The sequence below is a fragment of the Narcine bancroftii genome, chromosome 1, assembly GCF_036971445.1.
Source record: "Narcine bancroftii isolate sNarBan1 chromosome 1, sNarBan1.hap1, whole genome shotgun sequence".
Classification (NCBI taxonomy): Eukaryota; Metazoa; Chordata; class Chondrichthyes; order Torpediniformes; family Narcinidae; genus Narcine; species Narcine bancroftii.
In genome coordinates, this window is record NC_091469.1 from 400,291,836 (window position 1) to 400,304,931 (window position 13,096).

The following is a 13,096-nucleotide window of genomic DNA, read 5'->3' on the forward strand; positions in this document are numbered from 1 at the left end:
TCATTTTATATGTATGGAAACACTTATGTTATTTCTATATTCTTGCTGGTTTACTCGATAAATTTGAGACTTATATTAATATTTCATATCTTATATCATCCTCAACCTCTTTGGTTAGCCACACATGGATCATATTTTGTGCATTTAAAAAAATTTGTAAGTAGAATTTATATTCAGTAAAAATTCTGGAAAGGTTCTTTTAATAACTGAAAATATATCATAGTCAACTCACCACTATACTTCTGTCATCACCTTGAGTTACATCTCAGATCAAGTTTCAAATTCAGCCACTTCCAAACAGAATGTGCAAGTCAGTAACTGATTATGACCGTACACCTTAGTTGTAATCTTTTACTTTAAGATTCTTCATAATCCAGTCTCAGGATGCATGAGCAGATCTAAATTAGTTTGTTTCTTGGTTGGGTCTACAACACAATCTTCTTGAAAATAGTCTCAAATGTAGTCAATGAACTTGTGCTCAAGGGAATCATAGCATTTTTATCCTTATAATTAATATGAAAATTGAGGTTTCCTCATCAGAACCATCCAAATTAGTTATCTTCAAAATTTTAATTATAATGCAGATATTTTGTTCAAAAGGACATTAATCCAGCTCATGAAGACCTTTTCCTCTACCACTGTGGCTAGTACAATGTGAATTTGGACACCTCTCTCTCACACAAAGCTTTCAGGTTTACAAGCAACCCCCTAAATTGTTTAATACCATTTTACATGGCTCAGTTGACAATGTAGTGATCATTTCTTTTTGCTTGTTATTTTAAGCCCTACATCTCATCCTTCTGCAGAAATGAGTCTGTGTTGTTATCTCTTATATGGTCTGCAAAAAAAAAAAAATTCTTCCATTCCAATTCCTCCAGCATCAGACAGAGCAGCAGAGTTAGCCCCTTCAGCCCATCAAGCATGTTTCATCATTCAAATCATGGCTGATGTATATTTCCTTTCATCCCCATTCTCCTACCTTCTCCCCACAACCTTATTAAGCAAAAACTTAACAACCTCTCAAGTATACCGAATTACTTAGCCTCTACAACTATCTGTGGTTCCACACGTTCACCACTCTCTAATTGAACAAACCTCTCATTATCTCTGTTTTAAATGGCCTTTTGTTGAGACTGTGGCCTCTGATCCTAGACTCTCCCACCAATGGAAACACTTTCCATGTCCAATCTTTCTTGCCCTTTCAATATTTGCTGTTTTGATGAGATTCGCTGTCATCCTTCTAAACTCTAGTGAGTACAGTCCCAGAGCCATCAAATGGTCATCATTTGTTAACCCTCTCGTCCCTGGGATCACTTTCATAAATCTCCTCTGGATCCTCCTAAATACCAGCATGTCCTACATTAGATATGGGGCCCAAATCTGCACCCAGTACTCAAAATGTGGTCTGACTAACACCTTGCAAAACCTAGCATTAGATCTCTGCCAATATATTCTAATCCACTCAAAATGAATGCAAACATTGCATTTGTCTTCCTTACTACTGACTCAACCTGCAAGTTAACCTCTAGGGAATCTTGCATTAGGACTCCTCAGCCCCTCTTTACCTCTGCTTTCTGAATTCTCTCCCCATTTAGAAAATAGATGTATTCTTTATTCCTTCTAACAAAGTACATGACCATAATCTTCCACATATTCCATTTGCCCCTCTTATGCCCATTCCTCACAACTTATGCCAGTCCCTTTTGAAATTCCACACTTCCTCAACCCTAGCCTCTCCACCCTCGACAATGTTCAGCCTGCATGTCATAAAAAATCATAGAAATGCATCTATCATTATAACCACTGTGCCCACCCCCCCCCCCCCCCAGAAAGTATCACATTCCTTTCCACACATCCCACCTGAAAAGCTCCTTGTATCACAGAATCTGGTTCTCGTTCACCCACACAGATTGATAGATTCTCACACCTACTGGGCCAGTAGTTTCTCTGTAATAACATTGTTGCACACCTTCATTCCTAAAAAAAAGAGAAAATCTAAAGGGCTTCTCAATCTTAGTTGCATAACTGCCCCCTGAAATGGAGAGATCTCTATGACATCTGGATTCAATATCCCTGCTTTAGAACTCACAAAACCAAGGTGTTTTTTTGTTAAGGGTGCATGTGTAGAAGTCAATAAGAGTACAGGATCACCAAGTCCTTATGACCCAAATGATCAATCTCTAGATTTAAGATTTCACTTGAATTCAATCTAAATGCTCACTCGTGAAACATCACTGCTTGTGCCTTTCACCAGAGAAAAACTAGCAATGTGCAAATTGTACACAGCCAATGACATCCAAGACAGAAGGAGAGCTAAAATTCCAAGTGAGGAACACTTTTTTCCATATGAATATCAACACAGAAATTTTGGATTGCCAAAATGAGTTTCATAATGAGCTTATTGTCATGCACATTGGACAATGTACATATGCATGTGCATCCAAATTCTTACTGAACAGGTTCTTGTGGAAAACAACACCACAACAACTTTTAAAAAAAAAAAGCATCTACAATAGTAGACTTAATTTAATTAGTGTATTATAACTCACTGTTTCCAGACCCAAGAGAACCAGGAGTGGGATTGTAGTCATTCCTCCCTGAATCCATTCTTCCAGAGTCACCTGACCATCATGATCATAATCTATCTCTTCCATCATCTCTTGAAGAATCTAACAAAAAAAAGAAAACCTTTTATAAACACGGGCATCTGATTTTGCACACAACTTAATCTATGTATTGGCAACTTGAAAATCCAACCATCATATTGACCAATTCAACATCCCCAGTGACCCAGGTTCAATCCTAACCCTATGTGGAGTTTGGGTGTGCTCCCCAAGACCACATGGCTTCCTCCCACACCCTGAAGACAGCGGTTGGTAGATTGATTACCCACTGTAAATTTCCCCAACTGTGTGGGTAACTGATAGAATCTGGGAAGGGGTTGAAGGGAATGCAGAGAGAATAAAATGGTCATGGTTAGTAAAGATCCGGTTTGCTGAAATGCCCCTCTCTGGGCTGTATGACTAGATGGAGCTAAAACAGAGACTAGAAGAAATGAAGAAAAGGAAAAGCCACCATGCAAATACATGCTGCTGGGTTCAACCAGCCTGCCGATACAAACCAACAGATCGCTGCTACAACTACACTCCACGTTCCAATATTCTTTCACAATCCACAAAAGTGCTGGAGAAACACAACAGGTCACATAGCATTCAACTCATGTTTCAAATCTTTGTACAATGTAAGAGAGAACTACCGTGGAAAAAAAAAATGGTACCCCATTCTCTGTACACGTATAAATGGGTCTCCAATAATCAATGACATAATTTTCTTTTCCAGCTTGTTCACCCAGTTAAGCTGTTCAGTTACTCGTCTATGACAACTCGTGAAGAAATAATTATTCTCTTCATTGTTCTTCTGCAATACATTTGTTATACAGTAAAACCCCTGGCATCCTGTACCTATGGGGATTGGTAGATGCCGAATAAGTTAATTTTCTGGTTGCTTGAGATTCAGTGTTGTGTGGATTAATGAAATAACATGAGGCACACCAATTTTAAACTTCCACATTTTTAACTTTTTTTGTGATTTGGTCACATACTTTGTTAGAAAGGATAAAGAAGGGACTGGCAATTCTTTTGCCAGTTGCTTGAATTCTGTATAACAGGGGATTTACTGTATTTCTAAATAAAAGGTAGATGTTCTATGCAATCTACTAGTTATAAAGATTATAATAAATTACGTAGTTATGGTGGAAATATGGGATACCTCACCATTTTATTTGTACTGCGTTGGATCTGTTTTGGTGCTCTGTCAAAGAGCACATCTGGGAGGCAAGATATTTTCATTTAAACTTGAATGGTGATTATCACAGTTCTACATCTTGGCGCCTCACAGTTCGGCGGGCAGCAACCTCCTTTGAAGAAGACCACAGAGCCCACCTCACTGACAAAAGACAAAGGAGGAAAAACCCAACACCCAATCCCAACCAACCAATTTTCCCCTGCAACCGTGTCTGCCTGTCCCGCATCGGACTTGTCAGCCACAAACGAGCCTGCAGCTGACGTGGACATTTACCCCCTCCATAAATCTTCGTCCGCGAAGCCAAGCCAAAGAATTTGGATTCAGAGTTCAAGAAAATAAACAACACACTAAGGCAGTTCTAGGCAAACACTAATTCTATTTAGAGTCCTTTATTATTGTTGACGCTGCTGATCTCCAGAAACACCTACACATTCAGTTATGCCATTTTAGGGTGAAGTATTGAGAGAAAAATCTAAATTGTCTACTTTTAAATGACTGAGCATTTTTTTTGTGCAAAAGGAATCTCTCTTCCAACTGAACAAGGGACAAGCCACTTTAATACAACAACATATCAATGTTTCAATCAAATTAGCAAATTGTTATTTTATGAAATCTTGGCATTTAAAAAATTAGGTTAAAATCAGTATGCTAATTTTTGCCACAAAATAGATTAAATGGACCAAAACAATGGAGTAAAGATAAGGTTTTACTATCTTAAGTTGGAAAATAAAGGGGAATTCAAGAAAAAAATTAATTCTATAACCATTAATTATATTTTTTTAAAATCATTGCCTGGAGCTTACTGCATTTTCATCAGGAAATTGGCGAGGAAGTTCTCAGATTTTTATTTTAGTAGATTTTATTATTGTTCCCTCTATTTTAAAAACAGAAATGTACTAATAATTATTGTTCAGATTTCAAATTTATTGTCAGATTACATACATGACATCACATACAACCAAGATTCCTTTATGCTGTGGGCGTGTCAAAATTACCACTAATAGGTAGTGTAAAAAATAAACTGTACACAACGTAAAAAAAAACTGTAAACCAATAATGAATGTAAACAAACTGATTGTGCAATACAGAGGAAACAAAAGAAAATCAATAAAGTGCACAAGTAAGAGTCCTTAAATGAGTCATTTGGTCTCATTTGCTTATGATGGATCATGTCAGCACGGGACAACACGGCATCTGGCCGGGACTGCACGGCAGCCTCGCATCTGGCCGGGACTGCACGGCAGCCTCGCATCTGGCCGGGACTGCACGGCAGCCTCGCATCTGGCCGGGACTGCACGGCAGCCTCGCATCTGGCCGGGACTGCACGGCAGCCTCGCATCTGGCCGGGACTGCACGGCAGCCTCGCATCTGGCCGGGACTGCACGGCAGCCTCGCATCTGGCCGGGACTGCACGGCAGCCTCGCATCTGGCCGGGACTGCACGGCAGCCTCGCATCTGGCCGGGACTGCACGGCAGCCTCGCATCTGGCCGGGACTGCACGGCAGCCTCGCATCTGGCCGGGACTGCACGGCAGCCTCGCATCTGGCCGGGACTGCACGGCAGCCTCGCATCTGGCCGGGACTGCACGGCAGCCTCGCATCTGGCCGGGACTGCACGGCAGCCTCGCATCTGCCCGGGACTGCACGGCAGCCTCGCATCTGCCCGGGACTGCACGGCAGCCTCGCATCTGCCCGGGACTGCACGGCAGCCTCGCATCTGCCCGGGACTGCACGGCAGCCTCGCATCTGCCCGGGACTGCACGGCAGCCTCGCATCTGCCCGGGACTGCACGGCAGCCTCGCATCTGCCCGGGACTGCACGGCAGCCTCGCATCTGCCCGGGACTGCACGGCAGCCTCGCATCTGCCCGGGACTGCACGGCAGCCTCGCATCTGCCCGGGACTGCACGGCAGCCTCGCATCTGCCCGGGACTGCACGGCAGCCTCGCATCTGCCCGGGACTGCACGGCAGCCTCGCATCTGCCCGGGACTGCACGGCAGCCTCGCATCTGCCCGGGACTGCACGGCAGCCTCGCATCTGCCCGGGACTGCACGGCAGCCTCGCATCTGCGCGGGACTGCACGGCAGCCTCGCATCTGCGCGGGACTGCACGGCAACCTCGCATCTGCGCGGGACTGCACGGCAGCTGCATATTTGCACTGCATCGAATGGCAGTCGCCTATCAGCACAGGACACAGCAGCCACTCCTTCAGCAAAAGACTGCATGGCAACAGCACATACCTAAGAGAGCTCCAAGAAGAGAAACCTCATCAGTTCCATTCCTCATAATCCTAAAAATGATTATGTTATGTGAAAATTCAATACCATTTGAATCTTCAACTGATTTGTTTCCAATATATGTGCAAGATGTTAATTCCAGGTCATACTTAATCCTCATGATAATAAAAAGCAAAGGATGTGAAGAAAATCCTTATTAAATTTTAAATTTTTGATCTCTCGTCCTTGAACCATCTAGTTAAAGAAATAATTTAATTAAAATACACAGATTAACAGGAGTAGGCCATTCACTCATTTGAACTTGCTCTGCTAGTCAATAACATCAAGTCGGATCTTGAATGTGAGGCTAAAACAATCCTGTCTATTCCTGATAACGTTCAACCTCTTGACTGGAATCAATCAATAACTGCCCTAAAAATATTCAGAGACACTGCTTCCACTGCTCTTTCAGGAATGCAGGTCCAATAACTCTCATCACCGTGGAACAAAAAAAAATCTCATCCCCGTTTTAAATGGGAAGTCTTTTTGATAAATAAATAGTGACTTCTCGATCTCGATTACTTGCATCCAGAAGTTACTGTATGTCCTCTCACATTAATATCTTCAAAGTCTCATATGTTTCAATAACGTCATCTTTTACTCTTCTAAACTTTAGCTGGTATAATCTATATCTGACCAACCTTTATTCATAAACAATTTAACCATTTTAGGTATTAGTCCAGTGAACTTTCTCTGATGTTGGTGCTTCAATTTATATACTTCCTGCCATGTGGAGATCACGATCCCCCCCTCTCTCTCTCTGCAATTTAATATCAGTGAGAATCTTCCACTTCTCTATCAATCTCCTCCCAGATTTCTTTACTCGCAGGCAGGAGAGGTAACGTTAAATTCTCCAACCCAATCTTGCATCTGAAATTAATTGTCTCTGGAACTTTTACTGTTGTATAATTCACAAGATCAAAGACAAATAAAATTTACAAACTAGAAAGATTTTTAAGACAATAATTTCATTGTCTGCATTAATGGTACTGGACTTTTTTTTCCCCCCCAGAGTTGTATAATTGTTGAAATCTAATTTCCCCAATTGAGGTGGTGGGATCAATCAGAAAGGGAACTGAATTATTTGTCCAGTAATATAAACCCCATATCATTTTGCATTTCACTGTATCAGTTTACGTGACATTAAACTATTCCATTCCATATCACAGAGAGAGATATCAAAATGACTTTTCACATGAACTTAGAGAATAGGTAAATAACAAGACTAACCTAGTGGGGAAAATTATAGGTGAGTGGGAGAGATTGGAGAATAGGGGAGGGACAGTGTTACAAGAAATAGGTTGCATGGGAAATGTAATTGTCAAGTTTGATTCAATTCATGCAGAAGGATGGGAGTTCCTATTCATCAACAGAAGACCTAAGTAAACCATAGGCATCAGCAGAGAAGCAAGAATGCAACTATGCAAGAACAAGAGGAGCAAGTAGACCATGTGGATGTTATGTCCATGAACACATACAATGCAAGATCAAGGCAGCCACAATAAAAGATCTTATGCAACAGGCATTCACACTCCACCTTAACCTCCATTATAAGAGGTAGTTAGACATAACATTAAAATAGGCAAGGCACAGAAGGTGTTGTTTGAATCTCATGACATTAATGTAGAAGGGCAAAAGGATCACCATGGAGAAAGTTGGCCAAAGGTCCCATTTCTATGCTGCAAGATCCTTTGACTTTTCCCGTCATAAGATGTACACATAAACAGTGCAATCTCACAACCCCACTTTACACCTATATATTCTTCTTTGGCTTGGCGGACAAAGATTTATGGAGGGGTAATGTCCACGTCAGCGGCAGGCTCGTTTGTGGCTGACAAGTCCGATGCGGGACAGGCAGATACGGTTGCAAGAGAAAATTGGTTGGTTGGGGTTGGGTGTTGGGTTTTTCCTCCTTTGTCTTTTGTCAGTGAGGTGGGCTCTGCGGTCTTCTTCAAAGGAGGTTGCTGCCCGCCAAACTGTGAGGCGCCAAGATGCACGGTTGGAGGCGAGATCAGCCCACTGGCGGTGGTTAATGTGGCAGGTACCAAGAGATTTTTTTAGGCAGTCCTTGTACCTCTTCTTTGGTGCACCTCTGTCTCGGTGGCCAGTGGAGAGCTCGCCATATAACACGATCTTGGGAAGGCGATGGTCCTCCATTCTGGAGACGTGACCTACCCAGCGCAGTTGGATCTTCAGCAGCGTGGATTCGATGCTGTCGGCCTCTGCCATCTCGAGTACTTCGATGTTGGTGATGAAGTCGCTCCAATGAATGTTGAGGATGGAGCGGAGACAACGCTGGTGGAAGCGTTCTAGGAGCCGTAGGTGATGCCGGTAGAGGACCCATGATTCGGAGCCGAACAGGAGTGTGGGTATGACAACGGCTCCGTATACCCTAATCTTTGTGAGGTTTTTCAGTTGCTTGTTTTTCCAGACTCTTTTGTGTAGTCTTCCAAAGGCACTATTTTTGCCTTGGCGAGTCTGTTGTCTATCTTGTTGTCGATCCTTGCATCCGATGAAATGGTGCACCGAGATAGGTAAACTGGTTGACCGTTTTGAGTTCAGTGTGCCCGATGGAGATGTGGGGGGGCTGGTAGTCATGGTGGGGAGCTGGCTGATGGAGGACCTCAGTTTTTTTCAGGCTGACTTCCAGGCCAAACATTTTGGCAGTTTCCGCAAAACAGGATGTCAAGCGCTGAAGAGCTGGCTCTGAATGGGCAACTCAAGTGGCATCGTCTGCAAAGAGTAGTTCACGGACAAGTTGCTCTTAAATATTAAATATTAAATATTGATGATACTGTTGATCCCAACCATATTGAAATGATGACCATTAAGTTTCAATGTGCAAAAGGTTGTGTTCCATTTCTGATGAAAGAGCACTGGTCTGAAATGTTATTTTGTTTCCCTCTCAGTAGATCAGACGACAGATGGACATAACATCCACATGGTCTACTCACTCCTCTTGATCTTGCACAGTTGCATTCTTGCTTATAGACTATTTCCTATATATTCTGTATTCACTTCAGATATTGCAGCATTTTCATCCAGAGTTCACGCTATATTAATCACCAAAAGTATTTTTTTTAATTATTCAAGCCACTTTTACGACTCGTTCAGAATATTTAAAATTAATCCTATTAATCTAATGAGGAAAGAAAATGTATATTTTTAGGCAATTCTTGATCCTTATGTAGTGAGCAAGTAACAGGGGTCCTTGAGGAGGAGAGACAACATTTAATTTCTAATTAAACTCATTAACCAAGGTTAAAAATCAGCTCATTACATTACATTTAACTTGACTAAAAGACAGCACTGCTATCAAATCAAAATGGTGAAAGTTTAAACTGGCCAGTATTTGACTTTTTTTCCCACTATATCTCTGACTGACTTGATTTTGAAACTATGCAAAGTTGCCTGAATTTGCATTGTCACTGGTCCCCAGAAGTTTACCAGAATCATGCACCTGAAATCCAGTGGTTAATCATAATCTCAATTAATATTCAGAAAACGTGCACTTGGGATCCTTCAAGCTTGGAATTCTGAAAACAAGCCTGCAGGCTTTGAGACCCCTTAATAGAGTTCTGCTCTGCACCGCAAAAAAAAGATGTGCAAAGTGTAAAGGTACATTGTAGTTATTTAAATACTAATTTTCTTCCATAAATAATATATTTAAATGATGAATTATGAATCAGTGGAAGGTATCAGAAGAGGGAGTATAGGAGGAAAAAAAATTGTAAGATGCTACCTTAGCAAATAGAGAAAAGAATGCAGAGCTAAATGAGATGATAATTCCAATCCACAAATGGATCTTTAAATAGTCATATGTTAGAACTGAAAAATCTCACTATTTGTACATCTGGAGAAGACATACTTAGACAAATAGTACTTAAACTCAGTTACATGAGAAAATACATAGGCAATTTGTTATATTTCTATACTTCTGAATCTACTGCAGTCATGCAAACCAGTTATGAACTAATCCCAACCATGGGGAAAGTTGGACTTCCATGGTTTATTATTTATAAAGCATTTTTAATCCATTTTATTACATTTTAGCATTTTAATATAAATATTTAAACAGAAGAAAATTTCCCTCAGTATACATGTTCCTAAAATGCTGACAATACCACTACATTTCAACAGTTGGGGAATAAAACTGATTGTCTTTTCTGTTCTGCAGCCTCCCTCACATCCATGACATTATTATTTTTTTTCTTTCACACTTACGGGACCATAAAAGCACAGATGGTCATTCAGCCCCTTGAGCCTGTGCTGACTCAAACAGCAAACTATTCAGTTCATTTTGTTACGTTTTTCCTTATGACTTGTAAAATACTTCCCTTCAAATGTCTTTTGACTGTGTTCCCACCACCTCAAAACCCAGTGAATTTCAAATCATCACCATGAGCTAAAAAACAAACTATTTTGCCTATCCCACACTGCTGCAATCCCACGTATTTTCCCTTCAATGTGTTGTTTGTGAATCATTGACTGGCCTCACTTAAATTATCCTCTCTAAACCAGCCATGATCTTGTCGATTTCCATTAACCTACTTTACTCTCAATAGAATTCCAGCTTCTTTAGTGTTGAAACCACACATCCATACGACCATTCTATAACTCTTCACTGAATTCAGGAATGGAGAAAGTGGAAAACCAAGCCAAGTCCATTGCCTGCACTATCCTCCCAACCACTGCAGAGATTTATGCGAGACAGTGTTTCAAGAAGGCAGTCAACAATATAAAGGACCCCTGCCACCTTTGTCTCTTCTTGCTGCCACCTTCATATAGAAGCTTGAAGACTGGGAACTTCAGTTTCAAGAGCAGGTTTTTCCAACATCTATCAGGCTCTTGAACATCCCTGTACTTCTCACACCACTACTCCAAGACCACCAAAAGATCTGTTTGCATCATTGAAATATCACTTTATAAAATTATCTTATTAAAATTTTTCCATACATGTAGTAATGATTCATTAGTGTAATACAGATTTCAAAAGAACCAAAATAAATGATGATTTTCATCCCATCACACTCAACCTCCCCCTCAAAAAAATTATAATATACATACTATAAACCTTTAACTATAAAAAGAGAGAAAAGAAAGAAATAGAAAGAATTTTTGATTTGCATAGAGAAGCATCAGCCAACAGATCTCCAAATTCTTCATAACCACTCAGAGGAGAATCTCACAGGTTGAGATGCATAGAAAGGATATTATTACAAATTTAGTCCTATTATTTGGCTTTATGCATACCAAATCTGCATGAACATAAGATACATTTCTTAAATTATATCTTTTTTTTTTACAATTTTGTATCTCTTCATGCCACCTTAACATACACTTAACATACAGCATCAAACTTCCAAGTAACTGCAATACATTTCCTCGCTACTGCTAAGGCTAATTTAACAAATTCCAATTGATAAACTGATCATTTTAATTTAGGCCTTCTCCCCTCTAATAAAAATAAAACAGGACTTTGTGGAAAGTGGTAACTTGTTCCAAAAAAATTCCATAGATCTATCCAAAAAGGCCTTACATTGGGTCAAGGTCAAGTAGAAGGTAAGTAAGATCATACATCTGCACCTCATCTAAAACATTGATTAAATAAATCTGATTTCAATCTATTCAATTTCTCTGGTGTAAGATATAACTGATGTTAAAAAAAATTGGACTAATCTATATCTAACATTGATAGTATTAGTCATACAATCCTTGCATAAGTCTTCCCATATTTTTTGACCAATTGTAATATTCAAATTTGTTTCCCATCTCTGTCTAGATCTACGAAGTCCATGTTTGGGAGTTCCTGCTTGTAAAAATGAATGTATCATAGAAATATTTTTTTAACAATTCCTCTAATAAGAATTCTCTAATAGATTTCAGTACAACTAGGTAAAAAAAAATAGTTGGTCCGAGCTTATCCCTTAAATGTGCTCTTAATTGAAAGCAACAAAAAAAGGAGAATTATCTTTTTTCAATTGCTCAAATGATATTAATTGACCCCTTTCATAACAATCATCATATTCAAAAATTGATTATGTCTTGAAAAAGCTCGAAGGGGATTTGGAATTATTAGCATTTTTGGTGATATAGACACTCTTACACCAATATCATTTATTTAATTCCAAATATCAAGCAAATTTTTCAATAATGGTGTCTCCTTATCAACAACCATCAATTTCAGTGGTCACTTGTATATAAATTCTTCTGCTCTCCTCTCTCCTATATTATTCAGTTCTATATCAACCCATGCTTACTTTTTATTTTCAAAAAATGAGGCAAGAAATCTCATTTGCACCACTCAGTAATGATTTCAAAAATTAGGAAGCTGTAAACCTCCAAGTTCATATTTGTATGTTAATTTCTCATTGTCACACCTCTTGCTTTAGAACAGTGGTTTTTGAAAACCACTGTTTTAATCATACCTAATTGATTTGTTATGTGCCTGGTTTCATAACTCCAAAAGAATGACAATTTTTCCCAAGCAAATATTTCAGAAACAATTGGGCCAAGAGCAGTGGTCCTCAACCTTCCCTTCCCACTCACATAGCACCATAAGCAATCCCTTATTAATCACAGATCACTTATGGCAGAGGGATTGCTTAAGGTGGAATGTGAGTTTAGCAGGGCAGTTTGAAAGTCACTCCTTTAGAATTAAATGAAGATGACATTAGATATTCCATCCAATACATATTTGATTTCAGATGTTCTTTTTCAATTAAATGAGTTCCTTGGAAGAAAAACTCTCAGTTTCTTAATATATGTTAATGCCCTCTTTCTTTTAATCTTCCTGTTTAACACTGAAATTTATGAACTTCATCAATTTACTCATCTAAACAAAATGTAATTGATGCCCTTCCATCGCCTCCCCCAGCAGGCCTCCTCGAATTCCAACAAATAATACTTCATGTGTCAGAACATACCTTCTCCAGCAATCAAAAAAAAAGAAAGATATCGAAATAAAGATATAAAAATAGTTACATAGTCATACTTGTAGTGATACAAAAGAAAACCC

General features: G+C 39.7%; 1 long non-coding RNA gene across 1 annotated transcript in view; it reads right to left on the minus strand.

The window, feature by feature from the left end:
• Window positions 1-2,555: 2,555 nt before the first annotated feature.
• The window catches only part of LOC138751468 (uncharacterized), a 33,260-nt gene continuing 22,719 nt past the window's right edge, over window positions 2,556-13,096 (minus strand). Inside the window, exon 3 of the long non-coding RNA XR_011349964.1 lies at window positions 2,556-2,669. This is a non-coding gene — a long non-coding RNA (uncharacterized lncRNA). The remainder of the gene's footprint in view (window positions 2,670-13,096) is intronic.